This window comes from Crocodylus porosus, unplaced genomic scaffold, assembly GCF_001723895.1.
Source record: "Crocodylus porosus isolate Cpor-Errol unplaced genomic scaffold, CroPor_comp1, whole genome shotgun sequence".
In the NCBI taxonomy this organism is placed as follows: domain Eukaryota; kingdom Metazoa; phylum Chordata; order Crocodylia; family Crocodylidae; genus Crocodylus; species Crocodylus porosus.
In genome coordinates, this window is record NW_017728951.1 from 52,624,562 (window position 1) to 52,652,417 (window position 27,856).

Sequence of the window (27,856 nt, forward strand, 5' to 3'; positions counted from 1 at the left end):
ACGGCTAGGATCTGGAACCAACTTCCAAGAGAAGTGGTGCTGGCTCCTACCCTGGGGGTCTTTAAGAGGAGGTTAGATGAACACCTTGCTAGGGTCGTTTGACCCCGGTACTCTTTCCTGCCATGGCAGGGGGTCGGACTAGATGATCTGCACAGGTCCCTTCCGACCCTACAAACTATGACTGCTGTTTGTGACCTGGGACAGGACTCGCCCACCAGCACCATGCCCAGGCAACCCCAGGGGTTGCTGCCACCACAGGGGGAAGCACTGGACCCACCTGCAGCTTCAGCTGTGGTGGCAGCTTACATGGGCAGGCTCTGCTGAGCTGGGGGGGGAAATGGTGAGGGGCCCCCTTTTTTTTTCTTTCCTTTTTCTGGCAGAGCCTGCCTGCCTCTTGTGCAAGCAGGGGGCAAGCTGCTAGTGTGCTCTGAGCTGCGGGGAGTCATCATCCTTCCCCCTGTGGCAGCGCGGGTTGGGGTTCACTGCCACTGGAGATGCACCTCAGCCGTGGGAGATGCAGGCAGGCTTAGGGAGGGGAAAAAAAGGATCAGGCTCCTTGCCACTTTTTTTCAGTGGAGCATGCCTGTGCAAGCTGCCACCAGATTGTGCAGCCCCAGAGCCATGGGATAAACCAGTCCTTCCCTTCATGGTGGCAGCAACCCCTGGCACTGCCCGGGCTGGGTGCTAATGAGCAGGTATCACCTGTGGGGTGCCACTGCTATGGAGGAAAGGACCAGGGCCCCTGCAGGTCAGGGCCCCTGCAGCTCTTAAGCCATGGGAGAGGTGGGCAGGCTTGGGAGGGGGTGGGGGGCATGGAACAAAAAGGATCAGGCTCCTCTCTGCTTTTTTTTTACTTTTCTTTTTCTGGTGGAGCCTGCCTCCATCTTGGGGCTGAGCTGCCAGCAGGCTGTCAGTGTTCCAAAACAGTAATGCAAGTCCCTAAATCAAAACAAATGGTTTTTAATCAACACAATTAAAAGCCCATCAATTAAAAACCCACCATTTCAGTTTAGGGAGAACCAAATCCCCATCATGTGTACAAGTGGCCTACAGTGCAAATCTACTTTGCCATCGGGCTCTTTTGCAGAGCAGCTGAAGTTGTATGTGGTTGTATAATCATGCATTCTTTCTATGCCCTATTTTAATTAACATGTTAATTATAATTACCAAATGGTCTAATATATGAATTGAAAATAGATTGTTCTGCTGATCAGCTGCTTCTTATTGTTAGTCATATAGGTGGTCTAACATTTATATTTTAAAAGGAACTAGTTCATAGTTTTTAGTTCATAGTCTTTATGTAAATTTTACATAAAGCCTTTCACATAAATTTTACAACTGGAGACTTTAGTGGGTGTTCTTTAGGTCAGTGTGAAGATAAAAACCTAAATTGTTCTCATCTGACCTGGGGTCTAGTCTGTCTGAAATCATAAACTAGCCTGATTTCAAACCGACACAGCTTACCTCTGTAAGTAGCACAGCTGTTTTTGAAAGGTGGATCACTTTATGGTAGAAATCAATGGTTACCCTATTTGTGTTTGACAAAAATAAAAAATTCAGCATTAGAATAGGATTCATGAGTAAGTCTTCCAGAAACAACCAATAGTCCAGGAAGGAAGATTTTGTCAAAGATTTGTTTAGAAATCCTCTTGAAAATCAAAGTTGAGTAAATTAAATACTGATGCTGGGCCACCTTTTTGAATATGTTTTGACTGTGAGGGGTGGAGATATTTTAGGTGTAGTAGCAGAACCTGTGTATCCTCAAACATTTGTATTGGTGTCTTCATATGTCTATATAAACTTGTTCTTAGAACAATGCACATAGGAATTTATTCTAGCTATAACAGGCAGGCCAAAGTTATACCTGACTAAATAGCTGTAGCAATGAACATTTTTTGAGCAGGACCAATGGAGAAGGGAAATATGAAGGGATTGCAAAGCTTGTGGGATTTCTGTTTTAGTTAGTTTGGTTTGGTTCCTGTCTGCCTTTTGCAGTGGTGTAGCATAAAACTCAGACTATAGTCACATTTCTTAAGAGATCACGCTAGAAAACATTTTCAATAGCTACGTGTACTAAAGTAAAACTGGAGGCTAAGAATTTCTATAAGGATGTGATCAGACAAGAAATAAAATTAAATTTAAAAAGAGAGAGGGGGAATTCGCTCAAGGTCTTATTCACTTTCTGCAGCCTCTTTGTCCTCATCCATGTTTCAGATAAAATTACCTGTTCCCTTAAAATTTGGTCATTATGGCTAGGGACAGAACTGCACATAAACTGGTATAAAAGTGATCAAAAACCAGTTCAGATCTATAACACAACAGAAGTTCAGTGCACATAAATCACCAATTTAAGATAAGCCTGGATGGATGTAGTATCAGACTGAACTGATTTAGGTTAAATCAGTTTATTAAACTTCTGTCCCACATCCCCTCCAGATTCAAGTTAACTCACAGTCCCCCAGGATCCCAGGATGCTTTGGACCTCCCTCAAACATCTCCCCTCACAGGATTGGTGGGCTAAACTTGGCCCAAGCTGCCTGCTCCAGCTTATCAGGGAGGCATGTTTTACACCCTCTCCTCCCTCGATCTCCAGCTTCTGGCCTTGGCCACTTCAGGCATATGGCTGCATTTCTGTAATCAAAAGTGAATGTCTGTTCACTTGTTATTGGTTCAATCTACAGTTTAGACTAAACTGTGAAGATTGAATCAATTCAGCCTTGGGCTTTTTAACTGTCTGTACGTAGCCTAAGTATTTCCAAAGCAGCTGGAAGATTTCAACCCTGAAGTTATTTTCAAGAGAAACATTTCAATACTTCTTTTTTAGCTGAGACTCCTGAACTGGCTCCTGTCACCATTTCTTCAATACTCTTGCTTAGAGGTAGAAGTTTTACAGGAAGGTCCGTGGGTAAAATTCACAAATATCATAAGGCCTTGTCTAATTGAGTAGTGGTGTTGTTTCCACTACATCAAACCCTTCATGTTTTGATACAGTTTAGTGCACCAGTAAACTTCTTTTTCTGGTATTTTACAACAGGTATTTGAACAAAATAAGTTATGCCAGGAGAACTATGGGTTAAACTTTTGCCAATATAAAAATGCTACAAAAAACCTCAAAAACTAAATAAAGGGCCTTGTCTCATGTTCACTTGCAACAGTTACAAATCATTGGAATGTTGTAGTGACTAATCTAAGGGCTTTGTTACAGATTGTATTTTAAGCTTCTCAAATATTGATCAGAATTCATGCTAGCTTGAGTTTACAGTAGTTGCTTGTTCAGGCTAAAAACCTTCTCTGACTGTCCCTGTCCAGCACAACTTGCCCCTAGAAGTCTGGCAAAAAAGGGTCTGACTAGGAGCCACAAGAGGGCTGATGAGCCAGGACAAGCTTTTATCTGTGCTGTAGGTGGTGGTGTGATGAATAGATGGGTTGGTGAGGGCCAGAGCATGAGGCTTGAAGGGGTCGAGTTTAATGATGGGATCCTGGTTAATGACATCGGAGTGGTGGCAGTGGGTAGAAATGGCAGCTGCGGGCTGGGTGGTAAAATTAAGTCAGCCACCCAATGAAGGTACTAAAGGGTAAAATAAAAAGAAGTATACAAAAAAAAAAAGTCAGAAAGAAATAAAGAGTAAGAATATTAAAGAAAATCTCATGTTTTAATAGATTGGGATTTGGTAGCTGCAGCTCACAGGGACACTGCCCCTCCCCAGGTGAGAAGCATCAGCTCACAGGAACCCTGATCTGCCCTCCCTTACCCTCTCCTTTCCTCACCATTCACCCCCTCAGTCCTCATCCCAGACTGCTCTGTGTCCTTGTGAGCTGCCCAGTCAGGTCACATCCCTAGGGGCAGTAAGGGACTTGGCTTGGTGCCAGTACAACCACCTGAGCAGTAAAGTTCAGGGGGTAAATATTTTGTCCCCCCAGAACAGGATGGTAAGGGAGGAGTCACTGCAACCTGGGATGCTGGAGGACGGAAAATAGGGCAGCTCATCTGTGGGGAGGGGCCACACATTGTGGAATACAAGCTGGGTAACATGGATCAGAAAGAATCTGCCTTGGAGTCGTGTAACTTTAAGACACCTAAAGGGTGATTAAAACTAGTTTACACATCTTCATGTATGGACAATCAGAGGTTAAGAGCTCCCAAAGCCACCTAAAATTAATGTGCAACAAACCCTTAAATTAATATGTGTTAGGAGATAGCTCTCACCTGACTGATAACTATTTTGCAATACCTTGAAGGATGCATCCTTTGATAGTGTCTTGTATTTTTGTTTTTCCTTCCTGTCTCTGGGGATTCTTCAGTTACTTTGTTTTGTCTCCTGTGACCTCCATAACAAAAGCATTTGAACAATTTTTCCTGGTGAGGAGGACCCTAATACCTGTGTTCTGTTTTTAAAATCCATATTAGATAGAGATGCTGCTTTAGATGAGCAGTTTACTTTCCCTCTTTCATTGTTCCACTCTCATACATAGTGTATTGCACATTATAAACATTATAGTTGCTTACTATTTAAATGCTGTTTTCCATTTAGAAGGCCAGCTGGACTTTGTCCTTATCTGACAACAAAGTTGTTACTTATTTGGTTTTCAGGCTTTAAGTGTCAAGATGAATCGACCCCTCTATTTTGCCTTTTTAAAAATACCTTTATAGTGTCCTAATCTGTCATCTTAAATTTTAATGGTGTACTTGCCACTGAATAAGATCCTTTTGCAATAAACCTTTACTTATATTTCTTCTGTTACATTTCCAGATATTTATCATGCTTGGGGGGGGGAAGAAAGCCAGTGGATACTAGTCTGTTTTGTGATAAAATCAAGGAGAAAGTAGAGACTGAGTTTATTCATGCTTGCTTCAGTTTGCATGTTATTCACAATCAGCAAACTTTAGTACATTGTCACTATGCCTGACACAAAAAGGGCATAGAAAATGCAATTGTGATTCATTCATTTTATGATTTGTTTCATCATGCCCATTACACTTAGAGAACCTGATCCAGCTCCCTTTAAATTCAATTAGAATTCTATCATGCTCCAAGATGGGAAACCTAAGGTCATGTAAGAAAAGAAGTCTTGACTCCCCTGAAGCCAGTAGTAAAACATCCAGACTTTTGTTCATGGGCTGTGATTATTTTTTTCTCCCCAAGAACTTAAGAGACTTATTTCACTTAGACTTTTGTGAAAGTTCTAGATGTTGTTGATTACTCGAGCTGGACTGTAGGATTTTGAGTCATAAAAAGGTAGTGGTCACCATTCATTTTATTCTTGGCAGCCAAAGCCCACTTTTGTGATTTCACCCCAAATTGTTTAAGAGTAGTAAATAAAACCCCAGATCCTGGAGTCAAATAATATTCTTGAGAATCCCAAATTACTTCTTTAAAGTTTGTAGTCCTCAAGATTATAAAGAAAAGTTCATCAATGGGCATTTGAACATGTGACAAAAAGTAACAAAAAGAAATCATCATTCGTCTATTACAATGGTGCCACAATGTGCCTGTGCACAATTTCTTTTTCATGTTGAAATGTATTTGTGTGTCGTAACTTAGACCACCGCCGATGTATTTCAGTTTAATAAATTGTCCCATTGTGGATATAAAGATGTACATATCTGGCAGCTGGAGAAGGTGGTGGGGATGGTGCATGGGGTGCTGGAAGCCCGGGTGGGATCTCAGAAGTTGGCCCTTGGTGGGCTTCCAAGGCCCCATGCACCATCCCTGCCACCTTTCCCAGCCACCACCAAACCTAGCTGCCCTCCTGCCACCTTCCCGCACTGCCCCAGGAGCAAGCTAACCCATTCCTGGTCAGTCCCCGGCAGCAGAAAGGGGGCAGGGACAGCGCACAGAGCACTCAAAGCTTGCCAAGCCTGAGCTTGAACAGATGTTACAGACACAAATACATTGTGATGGTTTTGTCTTTGGGAGTAGCTTGTTGTTTTAGTCATGGCTTCCAAATCAGTTTCATGAGATTCAGCTCTGACTCATACTTGAATGCTTGAGATCAGCAATGTTGTATTTATAGTTATTTTTCCTGTAGGCAGCTGTCCTCCTTATTTTGTAACATTTGCATGTGACTGAAAGAGAAACTGAAAAGAAAATAGGTTCTACCATTATGCAATTCCTGTTGCTAATGAATACATAACAATAAAACTAGAAATGAACATTGATTTTCACAGGGAGGTTATAGTAGTCATTGATCAGATGTTAAATAACATTCTGGAGTAATCAAATGATGGGTCTGTCTACATTACAAGAAAAAAAGTTTGTTAGGATTAAAATGCTAGAAAGCTTTACTGAAGGTTAATTCAACTTTTACTGCTACTGAACTTTTCAAATGTGAAATTCTCTATAGAGAAAAATGAGATGCCAGTAATATAGCCATATTTAGAATTATTTGTTCTATACTCAATGTCTGTCAGTTAGTTGGATTGGTAAAGCCAATGTCATTGAATCTGATGATTTTGAAGTTCTGTAAAGCAAGTTCTGAACTGGCACCTTATGTTTTGATGGTAATCTCATGCCATTTTTCCATCCCTATGTTTTTTCCACAGACACCACAACATATTCCACTGAGCGATCTGAGCACTTTAAGCCATGCAAAGACAAGGATCTTGCATACTGTCTCAATGATGGAGAATGCTTTGTGATTGAAACTTTAACAGGATCACACAAACACTGCCGGTAAGTCATTGCACTGTGTACCAGATCCACAAAGGGACTTGTGCACTGTAGCACTCGGTGTTGTAGACCCTGATTTTTCCATGCCTGCCTAACAAGATTAGAATTCAGAACCTGAACTGTATTCCCATATGATGTGTAGCAAAAGTTAAATGTCTAAGTGGGATTTGCAACAGCTGACATGTAAATACGGGGATGTTTAAGATCACTCTTCAGAAATGCTGAAAAGAAAGTTGTATCTGAAATCTGACTATTCTTCCAGACTTAGGTGCCTGTCCTCAACCCTATGTGATAGTGAGGTTCATAATCTAACAATCTTCCTGGCCTCTGATTCCTGTTAATGATAGTGTTTCTGGATTCTTTCCTGTGACATTTTAGTGCAAAATGTCTAATAGTTCCTGAAGTAGGGACCAGAGTCCAGGACTTCTCCCTCACTTACTCACCCTCCCCCCTCCCCCCAGTAAGCTAAGCAAGTGCTCTCATCCCTGAGTTGAGTCGCATTCCCTTGGCTTGCTCACTCTCTCTTTGTCCCCAGTGAATATTGCATTTAGCAATGCACAATTGGCAATGCTTCAGCAGGTAGGATGTAAAGTTCCCCCACACAACCTTGTCTGTATGTTGGTGTGTAGGGCACTCTAGTGGGAGGGGAAAGATGTGCATTTAAACCTCCAAAAGCAGAAGAGCTTAGATCTCAAGTTACCCACTTCTGGACGACTGCTGTAATTACTCAACTATTCTGCAAAAAAGGTACATTTCTTCTCCTCCTCCAGCTCCATCTTTTTGTATGAAAGTTACCAGGCTGTTGTGCTTTGGAGTGAAATCAGTGCTGCCAGTGACTACCTAGACTGCAGACTTTCCATACCTTGCAGTGGTACCCTCACAGATGCCACGGTACACCTTCCACCAAACGCAGCTTAGACATGTCTGAGCTTCATAGCATTGCTGAGTAACAGTACCAGCTAGCCCACACACTTTTTCTACACTATTTCTGGTTGAAGGAAGAGGAAGTAGCATGCACATAAGTGTTAGAGGGTGTTGCTCAGACCTAGAAGCCTCTTACGTAACAGGTACATAAATACTGTTGTGGGTTTTGTGCATGTTGGGGCCTAGGATTTAACAAAAAAAAAAGGTAAAATAATGGTAATATCCAAGGATACAACAGTAATAAATATAAACCTATTTACATACATAAATTAGAAGACAGTACAGTAAATTATCTTGGAATTTTCCCTCCGTTCTGTTTGTTGTTTCTTATTTATGGCATTTCATATTTAAAAATTAATGCTTTGGTTGCTTGCATGGGTAAGTTTAAACTTTAATTTTCTAATGATTTTTCTAATTTATAGCCAAATGTTGAGGGTTATATATTCAGATTTTGCTCGTTGATGCTAACATTCCTTTTATTTTTACATGTTTTAAAATATGTATTATTTTTTGGAAAGTTATAATTGGTGGTCAGGAATAGCACTTTGATAAAAATACACCCTATACAGTGAGGAAACATAAAGCTATCCTTGGTTCCAACCAACAGACATTTATTACACCTACATGTTACAGAGCGGGGGAAAATGACTGTGGATCTATCAGGAAGCAAATGTGTGTTTTTACATTATTTTATTTGTTTGTTGTTTGTTTCTGTGGAACAATTTGCTTGAAAAAATAAGCTATTTTAAGTTTGAAATTGAGTGTGCTAAATATAGGCACACATGCCTATACCACTTGAAAATTAATGTTTAGATATACTGCCCAATAAAAGCAGTGGTGAGGAAAACAAATCCTTTATTTATTCTTTGCCTCATAATTTAAACAAATGAAAAAATATCCCAGAAAAATATTTTAACTATTCTAATAACATGTTCAGATAGAAACAATCTAAAACAGTTCCATGTTAAAAGACCATATAAACACAACTTGACCTTAATTTTCAATTGGTATAGGCATGTGTGCCAAATTATATATGCAGTATGTATAAATATGCATATAATGGCAAATTAGACATTATTTGCTATATTATGGCACTGTGTACATGTACACAGTTATTATGCAGTTAACTGAGACTAGCAACACATTCAAAGTACCTATCACACTATAGAAAGATTCAACCCTCTATAAACTTAGATCTCAAAAATGTGTAGTAACTTTATGGCTGGTTGCTATCTAGCTTCAATTTGCATGTGTAGCAGGGGCTTCCCCTGTGGCTAAGAGCCCTGTCAGTTGTTGGGGCTCCCAGATATGGGGGGGCACTGTATGCAGATGGAACTGGGAGTCCCACAGTGGAAAGGACTCTCCATCCCAGCAGCTCCAGGAAGCTGCAAACTCTGGTCCTGGCAACCGTGGGGCACTGCTGTGATATCCCAGTCCTGGGAGTCTGTGTGCAGGGCATGCTACATCTGTGAGATGGAAGCTACTTTGATCTCCCAGCCATGGGGATCTCCCACACACCTCCATGGTTAGGAGACTGCAGCTGCTGTGATCCCCCATCTACAGGAGTTTACTATGGACCCATGGGACTGGGAGATACCAGTGGAGTGCTGCCATGACAGAAGTTGCAGAAGTCATGCTCTTCTAGCCCGAGGGTCATGGGACATCCTGTGGCTGAGAGATCATAGCAGGAGTCATCTCCCATCTGGGGAGACTCCGAGCTGCAGAAGCTTGTTTTCTGCTAGTTCAGGGAGACCCAGCAATAAGGCACAATGGGATCTAATACATGATCCCACAATCATGCCTCCTTCCATGCACGTATGGCATGGCAAAAGATGCAACGGTTTGGATATCACCTTAGATCACGTTGCACATTTATCTGCATGTGTAGAGGATCCATATGAAAGAAAAATATCAGATTAAATATTTCAAAAGCAACTAGTTTCCTGAAAATGACTAAGGTACTTTAGTCCCACTGAAATTTCTTCAAGAAACAAAAGTCAAGGTAAAATTTATTATCCCTCTTTTTTGGATGACCATGCTTTGAAAGCTAGGCCATGTGGCTTTAGAAGTTGATGCACAAGTAAAATTATCATCAGAAAAATGTCCCAACAAGCTCTTTATGTTTAGTGTTACACTAGTAATTTGTTTTTCCTTTCAATTGTACGTGCTTCAGTGATTATTTGTTTCTCCCCTTTATTTACTCTTCTCATATGGCATGCTTATTAAATTAATTATTCTGAATCATTAACCATGGAAAAGGATGACATTTCTTCTCTAAATCTATCATAAAACTTTATAGTTTTCTGAAAGTGTTTTATTGAAGCAAGTAAGTGAGTTGCACTTTTTATTTAGAAGATTTCAAAGCTACACAATAGGAAATCACATCTTTAAAATATTTAGTCCTTTTTTCTTGTTGGTGGAGGCAGGTTACACAAAACCAGTAGAAAATAAGTAGAAGTTAATATAACCATTCTTAGGTAGGTCTGTAAATCAGGAGATGTTTGGCAAAGACTATATTAGTAAACTTTATGAATTAGCTTGAATAAGCACCATTCGGAATAAATATTGATGGTGAAGTGCCTTTTCTTTGTCTCATTTCTAAGATTAAAAAAAAAAATTCTAACATGCCTTCCCCAATTCTTCCATGTTTATTTACTGTAGCAATTATGCCATTTAAAGAGCAGTTCCAAGTGAAACAGAATGTTTCAGCCTTCCTGATACTAATTCTATTAGCAGCCATCACTATTTTCTGTAGTTTTCTGAGAAGGTACAATGATCTCAGTGGTTTTATCTTTCCAGCCATGCCTTTTCCATCCCCATAACTTTAGAGAAGGAGAATTTGAAGTGATTAGTTCTTCAAAGGAGTCATCAGCCCTTCCTTCTCTTTAATTCTTCTGCTACATTATTTCTTCTATACAGGGAGAGATGTTGGGGGGGGGGTGCAGGAGCTATAGTTTAACCTCCTTTCAGCTCTGTGGTGCATGGGCAGTGAGCTCTGAGCTCATTGGCTTCTTAGCCCAGTTTACTTTGGCATGGCTTAAGTATCCAGAAGGTCACCCCACACCTTCTTGCTAGCTGATAAATTTGGGGGTAGAAAAAGGGGCAGGGGGAAAGAGGGGAGTTGTGGCAGTCTTCACTTCTCACATTCTGGGGCCACCCTAAAGTGGCAGTTGTGGTAGGAGCTTCACTTATAAGCCAGTGAGTTCAGAGATCTCACTGCGTATGTACTACATAGCCATGAGTATAACCACACCTCCATGTTTCCTGCTCCTGGATCTGCTTATGCTTCTACACGAAAAGTTTTATGTCACACATTACTGACTTAAGACTATCCTATGTGATGGTTCAATAACAACTAAATTAAAAGATGCTGATTTTGATGAAGAACCATTTATTTATATGTTTGCATATCCTAAAATTCTGTAGAAGAAGGATAAATCTTCATTAAAATGTGAAAGATGAATAAAAAAACCACTCAAAAATTCATCACACTCTCTCAAATTCTTCAGGATTAAAATAAGGTCAATGGATGCCTCTATATATAATATATGTGGAACATCTGTTACTGTAATGTGTATTGAGACACTGAGATGTGTCATGAATCACTTGTGATTTGTTTTAATTAAATGTACCATAAGATAATTTTTTACTTCTTGTCTGACGGAGGAATAATTATGTTTCCCTCTAAATTCGGAATCTGGGAATTAGGATGTAAGCCATTCTAGTATACTTTGTTCCTCCTTTCCCAGTACTCATATTACCATTTCCTCCATTTCCAGCATGGGACCCAGAATTCTACCCCTTCCCACTCTCTCATCATAACACTGCTCTGAAACTGTGGCAAATACTAACCCATACTTCCCTGGCTATTCTGTTATTGGTAGCACTAGTATAACTGCTTGGTGCAATAAAGCAGTTTTAGTAGCATTCACAAGGGTAATGTTTCTCCCATTGATAGAATTTCTCGACCTTATCTTTGTGATATTTTGAAAATCTAGGAGGAAAGATATTTCATTTTTAAAAGCAAATGTTATGGTTATTATTAGAGTTTTAATTCTATGTCTGCTTTCTGAACAGAACTCCTATTTTCTTCAATAGGAGTTTGATGTGCAGAATAGTTACAGGTGGCGGTCCTGAATATAGGACTTGATTTGCTCAGGTCTAAGTCATGTTAATTGATTAAAAATTTTACCTATTGTTGAGAATTTTTGGAGGGCGCATTTATGTGTACATTGGAAGCAAATGTTAATAACTTTGCCAGCTACTATACAAGATTTGGGGTATGTGTACAGCTAAGGTTTCCTCTAGCATGAGGAATGTTGGAGGACCTCAAAACTCATGCTACACCACTCATGGTGTCCTATTGCCTATGGGGTTAGGTTATATGGTTAAGATTTTGTGCATTTCGGTAAAATCTGGTGAAACAACTCCTTCAACTTGGAAAATTTCAAGCAGCCTTGAGGCTAATATATAGTGTTCCAGAGACAGATTTGAGCTCCAGGAATTGGGATGGGGAGATAGAAGAAAGCCACAACTATCCTATGTGCATGGAAAAGAAGACCAGGGATTCAGCAAAATGTTTTGTGTACCATACCAGTAATCAAAGCATGAGCTCAGACTACAAATCCTGACCCCAAATCTGATACTGAATTTCACTCCAACATTAAACTTATTTGCTCTCTGTTTTGACTATGTTATTCTACTAAAATGAGTTAGCTTATGCTTTAACAGGAGAGAAAAGTATTAGAAAATGAGTTATTAGTTCATTAAATGCTTCGTTGAATTTTTAATTTCTGTCAGTACTTGTATACATATTTCCTATTCAGGAAGGAAAACATTCTGGTTTCTCATGAATTCTTATAGTCATTAAGCAAACATACTTTGTGCTGCTTATGTCTTCTGTTTTAAAGTGTAAGATGGGGCCAGTTTCTAAGTGAACTTAGGTGTTTGTATTTGATTCTCTTTCATCTTGCTTGATGAAATTTCTACACATGCAATTAATGCACAGCAATAAACTCTGGGGCAGTTTGAGCTCCATAGTTTATTACTCCTGGGAGTAGCATTTACACTTGTGCTGAGAATTGCAGCAATCTGAGCCAGAGTGGAGCAAGCCTAGGCTGGCAGGATGCAAGGGGAATCAGTCCCAGGCTTCAGGTGGTGGCAGTGTGTGGCAGAACGGCTGGCCAGGGCATGAGGGTGCCACAACTAAGGCGTCAAGTGGCTAGGTGTCAAGCAGGAGTCTGACCCCCTGCTGCTTGGAGTGACTGGGCATAAATTGTGCCTGTGGTCAGTGGCTACATATGCATTTCAGCATAGTAAATAACTTCACCATAAGATAGTATTGTTAGGGACAGTACTATCTTACAGCAGAATTAATAGTTTACTGCTCCCTAATGCCTGTGTACATGTGGATGGTGACGCTTTTCTGCACAGCTAATTAGCCTACTTGCAGAAGCTCATGTGTAGATGCACCCCTTGAGTTCCTGAAAAACTGTTAATGCATCAAGTAGGTGGGTCCCTTCTCACTTCTTTTTGTGGATCAGTATGAGGTAGTATGCCTGATCATAGTTTTATGAAGGTACATCTTTCCTGCCACTTTCAAGATTAAGTTACAATCGGTAATATGATTTTTTTATTTTAACGATTTATTCTAGCGGAGATCCCGACTCGCCCCTGCCACGTCTTGCTGAAAATATAAGTTTTTCTTCTTTTATTGGGAAAGATGGATTTGAACACCACTAGATCTTAACTTGAATATGTTGATTTATTTTCCAGCACCAAACTCTTAAAATCTTCTTCTATGGCTATGCCATGCGTATTAAAAAAACCTCACAGCAATCAATTATTTTCTCTGTTAATTGTCTTTTATTAATTTTAATAAATGTTCAGAATTTTTTTTCCCCACTTCTTTACAGATGGTTTCTCTGGACCCAGGTAAATACAATGTCTCATACAGAAAGAAATCCGGATCAATAACCAAACAAGAAGAAACACTAATAAGATGCTGAGACTTTGTACATTCTTCTCTTAGAGAGACACACCTATCTAGGCATGAAAGTCTTTATCACACTGTTCATGGCTACCAGCCTCAGGACCTCAAAAGTCCTTTTTTTTTTTTTTTTAAATCAATAGGTTCAATATATTCACTTTGACTTTGTTTTTTAATTTTTTTCTTAATATAAAACTTAAAAGAAAGATGTCAGTTGTATCTGCCAGGCTCCTGTGTTTTCCCATGTTTCTCTGGTTTTGTTTTACCTTGTTTATATCAACAAGTCTTCAAAATGGAGTAAATCTCTGCTTGTTGAAACTCTTCTTAATCTAGCACCCAGCTGCTGTTCAACTCTCCATCATTCCAGCCATCACAGTTCTTCTCCACTCCCCTGCTCTGGGCCACTTCACGCCCCCTCCCTTTCATCCAGGTCTCTCCGAGTCCCTGCCCCTCTCTGGGGCCATCCTAACTTTATGGAGCAATAACTCCAGAAGCACAGCTCCCCATAAGATCTCCTTTCCTTCACCGGTTCCTGCCTGCTCTTGTGCAGTATCAGGATCATCATCTTCTTTCTTTACAATCAGTCTTAAAGGCAAGGTGATGGTGGGCTGCAAAGTATATGCATTATGGATTTTCAGTGCACTAATATTAGAATAAAGCTGTCCTCTGTAGACTAAAGAAACTGTTCATGTTTGGTGAATGCACTTTATTAAATCGACACATACTAGTTGTTAAGGTTAATATTTCATTTGTGGGTTATTTTTTTTAAAAGCACAATCAGTTTTACCTTGATGGTGTGAGGGTGTATTTTGATGATTCTTGGCGGGGGGGAAGCAATTGAACTGACCATTGAAAAGATGAGTAGTTTAAAAACAATTCTTTTAAATAAGATATAAGGCTTAAAGTCATATTTTTTCATAATTACTATACGTTACTTAAACAGCTGGGGAATCATAAAGGAAAGCAATTGCCAATGTGCAATAAAGGAGTGGAATAACAACTGAAATAGCCACAGAGATCGATGTGTGCAAAACAACAGTGCAACACAAAACTCTGCTTTTTAAGAAAAGTTAATCTTCTTCCCCATTAAAGCTCATGATTGGATTTACAGGGTTGTGAAGAGATTCTAACGAATCTTTATAATTTGTAGAATGTTTATTGACAAGCAGTGGTCATTTAGGAAACTAGTCTACTAACCAGTAAACTGTTTAGAGAGAGCTTGTTTGGATTTTGGAGTGTGGATATAGTTCTGGTTTGTTAATTTATAATTAAGTATTTAATTAAAACAGAACACAATATGCCTACTTCAGGAAAGCAGGTTGAGATGTTTGTAAGTGTAACAATGAAGAGAGAAATATTGCAAAATCTGTGTGTTCAATCTATTATACTTACCCAAATTCAAGATGACTTTGAATGGAAGACAACAACCCAATAATTAGATTCTATATCTGGAAAATGTATAAATAGATTATAATTTTCCAGATGTAGAATCTAATTGTCAGAGGGTTGTCTTAAATTTGTCTCTTCCAATGCTACACTGGAGAAAGCAGTAGCACAGGCCAGGTATCCCTTTTTCCCCTCATCTTCCCCCACCTCCCCAACTTCCCCCTACAACCTACCTTAACCCTCTGGTACCTAGCCCCCTTGTGCCATAGCTTCTGTCCCTTCTCCCCTCCCCTCCCCACCTGCTCCCACTAACTGTCAGCAGCACAGCTCCAGCTCTGACTGGCTGAATCTGCCCCAGGTCACAGTGCACATGGAAGTGTAGCTCCTGCCCAGCCATGCATTAGCTTCTTGGAGCTGGAGCTGTGCTGCTGCTAATTGGCCAAGTAGGGGATAGAGCTTCCATTTGCTCTGTGCCTCGGGTAGATTCAGCCAGTCAAAGCTGGAGCTGTGCCCGATAGTAAGGTGGGGGAGAGGCCAGGCAGAAGGGGGGAGAGGCGGCAGAGGTTAAGTGAAGGGGGTGGGACAGGTGGCTTCTGTGGCTTTGACTCTGGCCCTGACCTGACTTTTACTTGAATCCAAGATGAGGAGCTTCCCCCTCCCCCATGCTGAATGAGGAGAAGAAACCTTCCTCTTGGTTTTGAGTAAATAGGATGAATTACCAAAATTCTCTTTTTATTTTAACTTAGATTCTGACAAAGGGTTTAAGAAGTGGAATAATGTGAGAAATTCATTCCTGATGCATTGTGTGTGGAGTACCTTACGTAGGAGTATGGTAATTTTTCACTTTTCAGGGAATCTGTGAAAAGACTTTGGCTGCTTGGAACAGGGTGGTTTCAAATCTCTTTTCCAGTGCTACCTTTAGTTTAAGATACAACTTTCCTGAAATCTTACCTGAAAACTCAGAACTTATATCTAAATTGCTAATTTCTACAGTTTTGATCTCAAGCTGTAGACTACATATTTAACCACATTAAAGTGACCCCAACATTGCTGAAAGATATGACATCTGCAGAGAAACCAGTGGCTTAATTTTTAGTTTGCAGTGTAAAGAAGGAGTCTCCTTTTCAAGTCTCCTTTCCAAACAGGAATAGTGTTGCATGATGTCAAATATCATTGCAAATCATTTACACAGCAATAATTGTTACCTAGCAATATCCCTTGCTGTTGATGAAAGAGTGGGTGGAGAGAGGGGGAATAATCCAAAAGACTATACTTCAGACACATTCTGACCATGACACAATATGCACACTTTAGCATGAGTTAAGAGTTGAAAAACTAGGAGGATAAAGCCACATAGAAAAACTGCTTCTCAGTTTCTGTTAAGTGACATGTCATCTTAGTAAGCTCTTAGTGTTTAATTTAACCATCTTTTAAAATTCCTGTTACCTCATTTTGTGTGCTTTCTGCTGTATATTATGTACCATAAAATTACACTAGATTTCTTCACATATAAAGTGAAATCTGAAAATACATTATTGAATAACATTGAATAAACAAACATTTCATTGGTGTCACAATATTGCAAGGTTAGTTTCATTCAAGAAATGTACATTATATTAAGTTGACAACCTTAAGTACAACTACAAGAAACTGAGAGAGAAAGCTGTGCTATAATTTAGGATACTTTTCATGTTGAGGGCAATCAACAGGCCTCCTGTTATGAAAATCATTGACTTATGCACATAGCTGTAGCAAATTGCCTAAATTATATTTAAGTAGTAGCAAACATCGTCAGCTTTAATGTTTTAGTGCTTACTTTAGAAAAGCTTAGATGAACTTGGACTATTACATTACAGTTCTCCAAACATTTGTTATTAACTGTCGCCTACTATATAGATATTATGTACTATCATTATGTTGTCCTGTTGCAGAAATGCTCTTATATATTTACTTAACTTTAAAGAATGATTTTGGTCCCACTGACTTCAAGGGAATGAGTCCTGCACTTAAGGTTAAATATATCTATACGTGTTTTGCTGTGTTGTGGCTTTATAGGAAATGGAGGAGCAATTCTCTCCACAACTAAATGTAGGCACATAAGTTCTGCTGAATGCATGAGATTTGTCAAAAGAATCTGTTCTTAAGAACTGATGTGGACAAGTGTGAAAGGGTTTTTTGGGGGTTTTAAATTTATTTTTTGATAAAAATAATACTTAAGATTGTGAATACATTGATAATTAGATTAATTGGATACGTTTTAAATTTTCCCTTCTGTGTCTGTGTGCACACACATGCAAAATTCATGCAATTTTGTTTACTTATCTTTAGATTTTTAAATTAATAAATTTAGAGATGGACTTGAAAGAGAACTTCACAGCTAGGATCCCTGCATCAGTCCTTTCTCAAGCTCTAGCCCTGAAAACTTAGAGGAAGGATTTACTCTGCAGATCTCTCATATAGGTTTGGGCTCACTTTAGATATGACATGAAAAGGGACCTGGTTTCTAGATGGTTATTAGGCCTGTGTGAATAGGGAACTATTAGATTTGGATTTGGATTCAACTGATTCAGAGGCCAGCGATTTGATTCAGAGATTTGGATCACTTTTCCAAATCAATTCAGCTGAATAGGCTTCGGAAGATTTGACGTGAATTTGGAGAGATTCAGAGATTTGTCCATAGAATATAATGGGGAATCAATGAAATCTATAACTTGGACATTTTTTGGCTGATTTAGATGACACTTGCAGAGAGGGTAGCCCCTTTTGAGGGCATGACGTCTGCCAAGCTTCAAGGAGGGGGTTCTGGGGAACTGTACCTCAAATTCTTGAAAGTAAAACTCATGTCATGTGTAGGTGTTAGGCAACAGTGGTGAAAGCTGCAGGGATAGTAGCCCCTGCTGAGGCTACAAAGCCTGCAAAGTTTCAAGGAGAGAGGTGCAAGGGGTTCTGGCTTCTGGGGCCCTGCACCTCTGGCAGATGACAGATAAAACTTGTGACATGGGTGCTTGTGTGACTGAGTGTGTCTGCGTTACGGCACAGTGGGGTGAGAACTGCTGCAGGCCTGGTAGGCCCTGCTGTGGCCACAAAACCTGCCAGCTTTCTATGATATGGGTGCAGGGGGCTCTGGGCTCTAAGACCCTGCATCTCTGGCTGCAGACAGGTAAAACTCATGACATGGGTGGGTGATGTTGTGAATGTGTGAAGGTGCACCCTCGCTGGTGCTGGAGCCTCTTCACAACACAGTAGTGTGCCCCAATGAGGCCTCCTCCTCCCCTGCAGTCTCAGTCTGATCCACCACTTTACATGGCAACAGGTATAAAATAACTTAGTGAATGACCACTAGTGCACAGTAGTACTAGCAACGTCTCAGGTATCCAAACTCTGACAGAGCCCTTCTTTCCTCTTCAGCAGCAGCTGCTTCTTCTCCACCATGTCTGTTAAGGTGTGCCCTCACTGTTCACATGTGTGTGCGTGCATGTGTATTTGTGTTAAGGTGCACCCTCACTCGTGCTGGGGCCTCTAGACAACACAGTAGCCTGCTCCAATGAGTCCTCCTTCCCTACAGCCTCAGACTGTTCCACCACTTTACATAGCAACAGGTGAGACAATCTGGTGAAAATCCCTTCCTCAGGCTGAGGAAGCACCTGCAGCTTGTGTGCCTGCTGGTCCTGGATGGAAGGAATAGTAAAGAAGCCATAGGCTGGCCTGGCATGCAGTGCAGGTAAGGAAGCCAGTCAGTGAAAATGGAAATAGACACATCAGGGGGTGGGAAGAGGGGGATGTAGCAGTGCAGGTAAAAGTGCAGAGGTACCTGGGGAGTCAGATGTCCAGCAGGTTGCAGTGTGTCAGAATTCCACTATCTATATTAAGTCCATGAATCTCTGTACCTACTACCTAGGATCCTGATGAAGTGAAGTTCATAGGCCTGGCTCTGAAAAGTTGTTTGAAAATACAAACAAGGACCTAACCTTATCACCAGAACTGAAGCCAACTTCCTACAGCTCAAAACACAAAACCTGCCAATTATTTCCAGTACCCCCACAAACTGCACACCAGAATCTATCAAAAACAACAAAATCCAACTACCTGTGGGGGCACATTCCTCATCAAAAAAATACTCTGCCTCCAGTCTCTCAGGCTTGAAGTTTTTCATATCCTTGCCCTGGCTGATCTGCCTTCAGCAGTGCTGGCAGATGATCCCAGGTTTGCTACCTTAAAATGATCCCACACTACACTACCACCCCGCTTCTGGGTTGAGGGCGGGGATCCTGCCTTATCCCCCTCCTCCTCAGAAGGCCGAGACACAACAGCAGGAGGAGCTGACTCAGATGAGCCAATTTCCTGAACCTCCAAAACCTCAACCTCCTCCAAGTTGCTTTCTAGAGGAGACTACCTAGGTCTAGGGGAACTTTGAGGGGTGTGGAGCACAAACTCAGATTTCTCCTCAATCCCCAGAATTCCTTAGTGAAAGCACTTAGGACCTCTGGTTCCAGCTCCTCTTCTGGCAGTGGGAGGTTCATGCTGGGAGTTGAAATTGGGATGTAGGAGATGGTCATTCTGCTGCTGGTGCCTATTTCTGGAGTCAGGGGAGATGGTACAGGTGCAGGGACATCAAGTACAGTTCCCACCTCCTTGCCTCCATTGGCAGCAGAAGCCTCATGTCTGCTAGGGAAGAGGATATGTCTATGGGTGGGGGGGGGGGGTGGAACTTGTTCACCCACTTTCCCCTGTAGCCCCTCTCCCTCCCCTGGCAGAAGACCTGGCACCTGCCTTTCCAGGACACTTCATATTAATCTTTCCTATGCTACAAAAGGTGTGTGTGTGTGGGTCTGACTTCTTCTGTGTTGTGTGTTTTCTTTATTTTGTTGTGTGTGAGCCCTGCTATGATTATGATTGAGTATTAATAATTATATATGCGGTCTTCTGTGCTGTGATATATGAATTAGGAATGTGAATATGGGACTTCTCTGAATTATGAATGTGAATGTATGACTTTTCTTCTTCTTTTCTGAATTCTGTGTTGTCTGCATTAATCTCAGTCTTAATCTCTATATGACTTCTTCTGTATTGTCTTTAGTCTGTATGTAAACTAACTATAACTAATAATATTAATACCTACTAACTATATACAATCTCTTCTTTTTCTATGAATATCTGACTTTTATGATGTGTGTGAGTGTAATATGTGCTTCCCTGCATGGTGCCAGGGAAAACACTGAGCTTTCTTTTTAAAAGTATTGCTGGGCGGGGAGGGGGAGGTGAAGAGAACAAATATGAATTGTAAGAAATGAATTGGATATGTAAAAGTAGAGGGATTCTGAGATAAGCTAAGCTATATCCTATCCAATCCTTTCTAAGAGCAAAAAGGAGCAGGGAACTGACTAGGAAGCCAAGCCAGTCCAGAACTTTTCAGATGCTGTTGCTCAGAACTAGCTCACAAAAGGCTCAGAAAGCCTGCAGACAGAGGCTTTTATGCTGTTTCTGTGTCTCTCCCCCAGACACTGTAATTAGAAGGGGATTCAGGGAGAAATCACACTCACTGGCCAGCTAGAGATGTCAGTCCTTCCCCTAGCCCCCCACTCCCCCTCCCTTCCCTCTTCTAAGTTCTGTTTCCCCTGAACCACCACCTCCAAATCTTCTTTGAATCAATTTGGAGGCTCCACTCAGTTTTCGATTTGGAGGGTCCGCCTGAATGCTAAGCCCGGTTTTATCATGAAACTAAATTCAGAACCTTAAAGTAAAATTAAGCTGGATAATTACTGATTCTCAGGAAGAGCTACTTTCAATAAATTTTTTGGTTATTTTTTTTTAAATGCCAGAAATCTATCCTGTTGGAGATTCCCAAAGATAAAAAGCATGTGATTAATGGAGAGAAAAAAAAACAGTGATAAATTGTCATCAACTGTACATTCATGTTTTAAGTTACAGTGCAAAATGCCTGACATTAAACAAAATTCCTTCACCTTTTTAATAAAACAGTGAAAACATTTTGTAATACATATATTTACGGCATGTATAGACAAAACAGGGACCCTACATTGAAGCGGTAGGTTTTTAAAAACACCACTTCAGTTTAGGGCCCTTTAAATCCCCATGTCATACACACACCTGAACTCTACAGTTGTAGGGCAGCGAACTAAAACTCCTTGGAGGAGTTTTACTTTGCTCCACTCCAAGTCATTTAAGGCATATAACGTCGACAAATTTGCTACAGCAACTGGAATTACTGCACAATACACTGCTGATACATGCAAACACCAACACCATTAAAGCGGGCCAAAAGCATTTAACCCACTTTAAAGTGTCGTGCACACATGCCCTTTGTTTTGTCTACACACGTCCTTAAGCATTATAATCATAAAGCACACAAGTTTTATGCTATTAGCATCATAAAACAGATTTTTTTGAGAAATCTACAAACATTCTTGCGGAAGTCTCAACAAGTGCATCCTGGAGTGGAAGATTATTCCAACATCATTCCAGAAAGTCTTCTGTGCTGGGGAATTTTTAACCCCTTTAATTTTTACAGTTCTTTCCATATAAATGTCTCAGCTTGAAATACATGCATCAGGACTGCTGCAGAATTAGAAATTTTGGTGACCTATTCAAAGCTCCCCCAAGTCCTGACTGTTAAGCACACATTTAAAACAACCCTTTGAGTATAGTGGAACACAAGAAAATGCTTGAAGTTTTAAGTATATGCTTAAGTGCTTTCCTGGAGCAGGGCCATAAACTAGCTGTAATTACAATGACTATTAATGTTATGATACTAAAATTTCCTGGTGTTACCATGTCCCCTTCTTCCCTTTCTCTCTTTCCGATTTTTATGTCATCCAAATACTGCAACTAGAATTGAGATGCAAGCTTCACTTGAGTCAGAGCCTTGCTGTAGGGACACTCAGCATGTGTTGAAGTTAGAATGTGTTCTGACCAGCTGCATGGTAATGCTTACTATGATTATATAAATGGATCCTGCTGGTGCCTCATATCTAAGCCAGTTGGAGGCTCCAGTGAAATGCTAGAGCTGGGACTAAAAATCAGTTGATTCTTGGTCTTAGCCCTAGGACTGCTGCAGAGTCTCCACAGACAATCAGCTGACTTCCAGTTCCAGCCCTGGGACTGCAGTGGAATATGCCCCCCACCCCAGCTGGGCAGCTTGTCTCAGCTCCAGCCCCAATCCCTCTCTCCCCCATACCTCTCCTCTCCCCCCTACCTCAACTGCAACAGACTTACCAGCTGGAGGCAGCTGTGTCCAGCATGGTAAGGACTGCTGCCTGTTTAGTCTATGGGTGAATCTCCAAAGTGAACTGGGAGAGTGATTTGAATCTCTGAATCAAATCACTGTCCCTCTGAATTGGCCAAATCCAAATCTGAAGTGAATACTTGCTGCTTTGCACAAGCCCAGTATTCAACACTTACAAAATGTTATACGGCCCTCAGTAACAACATTGCCACTGGTCTTAGCAGGATCAGGTCTTTTTTTTTTAAATCTATTTTGTGTATTATTAATATATAGCTTGAGGGAGAAAAATGAATTTGTATTATCCTGTTGGTGGCTGGAAAGGGAGAGAATTTTTTCATAATAACAAGATCATATGCAACATTTTGAAGAGGCCTGGTGAAGTCTTAAAAAACCTTTCAAGTGACTAAAACAAGAGCTGGATCAGGCCCTTGGCCTTATAGTAGAGTAATGGTCCATTATAAGAGTGCAGTCCTATATGGGAAGTAAGAAATGTATCTGCCCACTGAACAGCTCAGTGAACATTTCTCTATGAATGCTAATGACCACTGGATCTCCTGACCGCACACATAACATGGTAATAAAAAGTTACAACACAATGTGGAATGTTGTATTAGAATTCACTCACCCCACATTGACAAGGACTATTTGGTGCTGGCTACCTCATCCACAGACACTGGATACATTTCTCCAGCTACCTGCCACTATTCCAACCTGAGTAAAGGTACAGTATGCCCACTGACAGAGGGGCATCAACTCTCCTTAGCATAAAATATCAACAATATCCACACAGATTGAAGCCAGTTTATGAAAGAAACAGACTGTCTCTCAACTATAATTCTTTCCCCAAACAAAGGAAATTATGTTTATAAAATCCACTAAAAGGAAAGTAATATTGTCTGCAACATAAACAGGAAGTCAGGAGGCAAAGACTTAGTATTACAAAGATACATTTATAAGCCCCAGAAAAATACCACAGTATTACAAGAATACTCATGCTACATATGCACAGGTATGCAGTAAATAAAAGTGAAAGCACAAAGTATGGACTTAATGAGTACATCAATCTGTCCCCACCTTCCCACCCCCATTTATGGAAACTGTAATGAATTGGACTCCAATAGCAACTCCCACATGGCCTGGATTTACTAAACAAGTAAGATATATTACAACTATATGGAATTGAACTTATGCAAATGTTCAGTCATTACTATGTTGTTAAAACTTATCTTTTTAAAGGACCTTAGAGTGAGTCAGACTTTTCTTGCTATACCTCCCTTAGGCAATAGAGGAATTTGCAATGTGTGTCAGTCAGATTTTTGAAATCTTGCTCATTTAAATTCCAATCTTTGCCAGCATTTTAAATGCATTGAAACTAGTAACATTTCTAAATCCACTCATCTTCCTACAAACATTCTTGCCATAAAAAGTTGCAAGGGAAGAAATCTCTAACTCTTGGTCTAATAACACTGGCAAAAAAAAGTATAATATTAACTATTCAAAACCACCAAGACAACATTCAACAGAAGCCTCCATATTTTAAAATTAATCTGGAAGTGAAAAAATGAAGCCAAGTCATTCAAATGAATAGCATTAGTATGGTCAAAATGAATATGATCAAAATAATGAAAACGAGGTACAGTGGAAGTGACTGACCTATTGTCACACAGGGAATGTCTGCACTGACGTTCAGAGCTGACTTTATCTTCACACTAGTAAAAGCTGCATGAGTTGTCTTTCCCAATCTATATCAGCCTACTTCGGAGGCATTCTCATTGTGAGGCTTGTGTGCCAGATGGCCCAGTTCTACTTATTATTCCTTCTGAGTCATCCCTATTCACAGGTGGTAGAGAGAAGTAAGATTCTCAGCAGCTGGGAATTGTATGATTGCTGAGGGAAGATTTTTCTGTACTCAATGCCTTCAAAGGGGTTTACAAAGGGATGGTCATTAAGTATAGGTTTAAGGGTGACCTGAAGATCAATCCTAGATATCAAGGTAAACATAAAAGCAGCAAATTAGTATCAGAAGCAGTTAGGACTTTGGTCTCTTTTCAGTCCAATTCACCATATAAGTGTGTGTTCATTGTTGTGGTTCAGGCAATGAAAGGTAGACATATAAAGAACATTTAAGGCCAGATATTGCATTTGATACATGCTTTCATTGTTTAGTTGAAGTCAATAGGAAAAGAAAAAAAAATCCTTAGAAATAATTGTACTCTATAGTTTCTGATAGTATTCTCCTTACAATATGGTTTCTGATAGCATTCTCATTGGAATTTATGGTAATATAGTAATTTGTCACTATTAACCATAACAAAATTCTAAAACTGAAAGTGTAATATGCAGTGTCAAGGAAATGGAATAGTGAGTGGAGGGTGACTTTAAATAGCTTAACCAATACCTACCAGGACATACATATGGTTGTGGAAGTAGAGCCAACATCTCAGATTGCAGTGAGGGTCTCTAGTTTTATTCTCTTAAATTGTAATTGTCTTTGTTTGCCACAGAAGCTGAATGTGTGAGGTCAAGCATTTAGTAATTAAATGTATAGACATGATTATGAACTTCAACACAGATCTGGTCTTCCTAATTGCTTTACTAAAACAAACAGATATATCAATGGATGAGGAAAAGAGGTAGTAATTTTTCCACATTTATTATTGGAAGGCAAATGTGCTTGATATGATTGGATAAGCCAATATAGGTGTAATAACTGCAAAACCTTGCTTGGCTGCAAGCTGAATGCGTGACCTGTACCAAACAACTTTGCAAGAAAAGTGGTAAAAAGTTTGTAGAGGGTGCAATAGCTTTTCCAAATGGAGGATATGCTGTGCACAATGCGCTTTTTACTGGAGCATTTGAACTGTAACCGGAGCCTGCATTGCAAAGCCTGGACTCTGACTACTATGGAACCATAGAAGCTGAGGGAGGGAAAAGCAGCTGGAGAGAGAAGCTGCAGAAGAGTTACACTGTCATGGAGAGAGGGGCAGAGACTCAGCCCCTCCTTCCCCCCCAGGCAGAAAGAAGGAGCTGAGGCTTGTTAGGGAGCAGACTTCAGGACAGAGGAGAGCCTGAGCCTGAGTCATCCCAGGAGAAGCTGATTTCATACCCAGGGTTGTAGCTTTGCACTCAAGGACACAGGTTCCCAGAGAAAGAGTGGGGAGGGGTTAGTAAGCTAGCTGGGAGAAGCTGCCTGGTCAGGGACCTGCAGAGGGAAGTCCCCTGTTTGGGCTGGAAAGGCTTGTACTGCAGGGACAGAGGCCTGCAGAGGGAATCCCGTCTGCATGTGGAGGTGCTGGGGAAGAGAGACAGCCCAGAGAGGAAACCGGCTGTGAGAATCTCAAATATGCATGGGTGTGGAAGGGGACACTTAACCCCTAGTGTTTGCAGGAGGTGTATTTTTCAGAAGGAAACTAAATAAAAGAAGCCTATTACCTGCAGTGGCTGATTGAAGACCTGTTATTTTGCTGAAGTACCAAGAAAGAGCAAAGAGTCCATCTTCCCTGGAGCAGCGGAAGTCTTGCCTCTGCCACCTAATGGCAGATCATAGTTAAAGCTGCATTGCCATTTATTGTTATGGGAAGAGGAGTGTGACCAGAGGGAAATCAATCTGGGTTATGCGGGGGAGAAACTGTTTTAAAGTGTTATAACAAAGTGAATGTAGCCATTGGGGTTGTTTGATGCAAGTAGGACCACCAGTGTGGTAGAATTATTCATCTATTGTTGCAGTTGTAAATTCAATTCAAATTGTTGCTTTTATTATTAACTATACATATATATTTCTTCCTTCTCTTGATTACTGATTTATTTTCTGTGTATAGTTGTGTGTAATAAAGAAACCCATTGTTTATTGGACATAAAGTAAATTCTTGGGCAGTGAGGGTAAGGAACACATCTCTCCATGGGACACCTCAGTCAGCACACCTGCCTGAGGGGGGTCCCAGGGCCACTGGCACCCTGAGGATCCAGAATATAGCATATCACTTGGCCTAGCATGTCGGTGAGGGTTACATAGGTAATTTTGTCAGTAGGTTTACAGCAGTGTAAGCGTGACTAGGATTGTAGATGAAAGATGTTTGGAAGATTGTCTGACTATATCATTGGACAAATAAAAGAGATTATTCTAATAAATCTTTGCCTGTAGTAAGTTTAGGAATTCAATCCAGACATGATTATAACACCTGTTTATGTGGCCTGTGTTGTTAGGGCTGTCAGGCAGCTGTTTTCTACTGAAGGTTCAGAAACACATTTTTTAATGCTTTCAAGCTTTTTGAAGGAAGGAGCAGGGAAGGTGTGTAGCTGTCTTTCCTAACTGGATTTCTTTTAGAACCCCAAGGTCACAAAGGCCCTAATACCATGAGCATTTCCAGAGTTTGAAGTAAACATCTTTTGAGTTACTTCAAAACCTTAATAATGCAAGGGAATAGACATTGATCCAAATCCAAATGTGTGACAGCGTTTGAAAACTCTTTTTTTTTCGGTTTCAAGCTTTGTTATACAGTCAGACATGTCATGTCATTTAGCTGTGCTGCTGTTGTAGGAAACTCAGATCTCTGAAAATTGTAGTTCTGCAACATTTACAGTGTGGCATTACTTAAATGAATTTCAGCAGAAAATAAGAAAATCTGTTGCCCTTTTCCCTCTCCTCCCTGATGGTATTCTACATCTTTTAAATTTGACAGGTTCAGTCCACAGTAGTCAATTTCCATACTGTAAATACATTATGATAATCTACTCCTTACTTCAGAAATTCTTAAATAATTTATCTCCTGAATATATTGTTCAGCACCTCTGGGGTAAGGTTCATTAAAATGCATCTTTAGAGAGCACATTTTCCTGTGAACATTAGCACAGAGATACAAGGATTATTATAAATGTGTATATAATGATAGCTTTTCTTATTGATAAACCATTCACATGTTAATCATATTCAAAATATATAATGCTTAAGAGTAGCTAAAAACAAAATCTCATTCACTCATAAAGGTCTTAATATGGACTTTCGATATAAAGGAAAACTTTGAAAAAACAAGTATTTAGCATCAATTAAACAGAAAAATTAATAGTACTTTATTAACATTTCTAATAATACTTTACTATAAACCGAGAATGGTTCTCTATAGGAACTTAGGGCACTTTTACATGTGCTTCATGGGTGTAGGGGGCTAGCACTTTAATTAGGGCAGCACTGAGAGCCGCTCTAATCAAAGTCTTACAGCATTTCATGTATCAGCATCCCCAAGCTTCAAAATGGCAGAATAGGTGCTTGAACAAAAACTTGTTCTATGAGCTTCTAGTTCAAGCACCCCTGCTGCTATTTTGAAGCACAGGAAGGTTGATGCATGAGATGCAAGAGGCTGCTGGAGCACAATAATTACCACACTCCAGCAGACTCAATTAATCGAGTCTGTTCTGATGTGCTGTAATTACAGCACATTGGAACAGCCTCTGTACTTATGTACAGGCACCCTCTATGTGCAAGCTAAGTAAGGCCAGGCTAAGTTTGTCCTCAGATGTGAAATTTGTCATGAAAAATAAGAATATTACAGAAAGTGATAATATGAGTCTACATGTGGCATATGTATTAGGGAACAGTAGACTGCAGGAGGTAATGAACATGATTCTGTTGTTAGTTTAGCTTTGCAC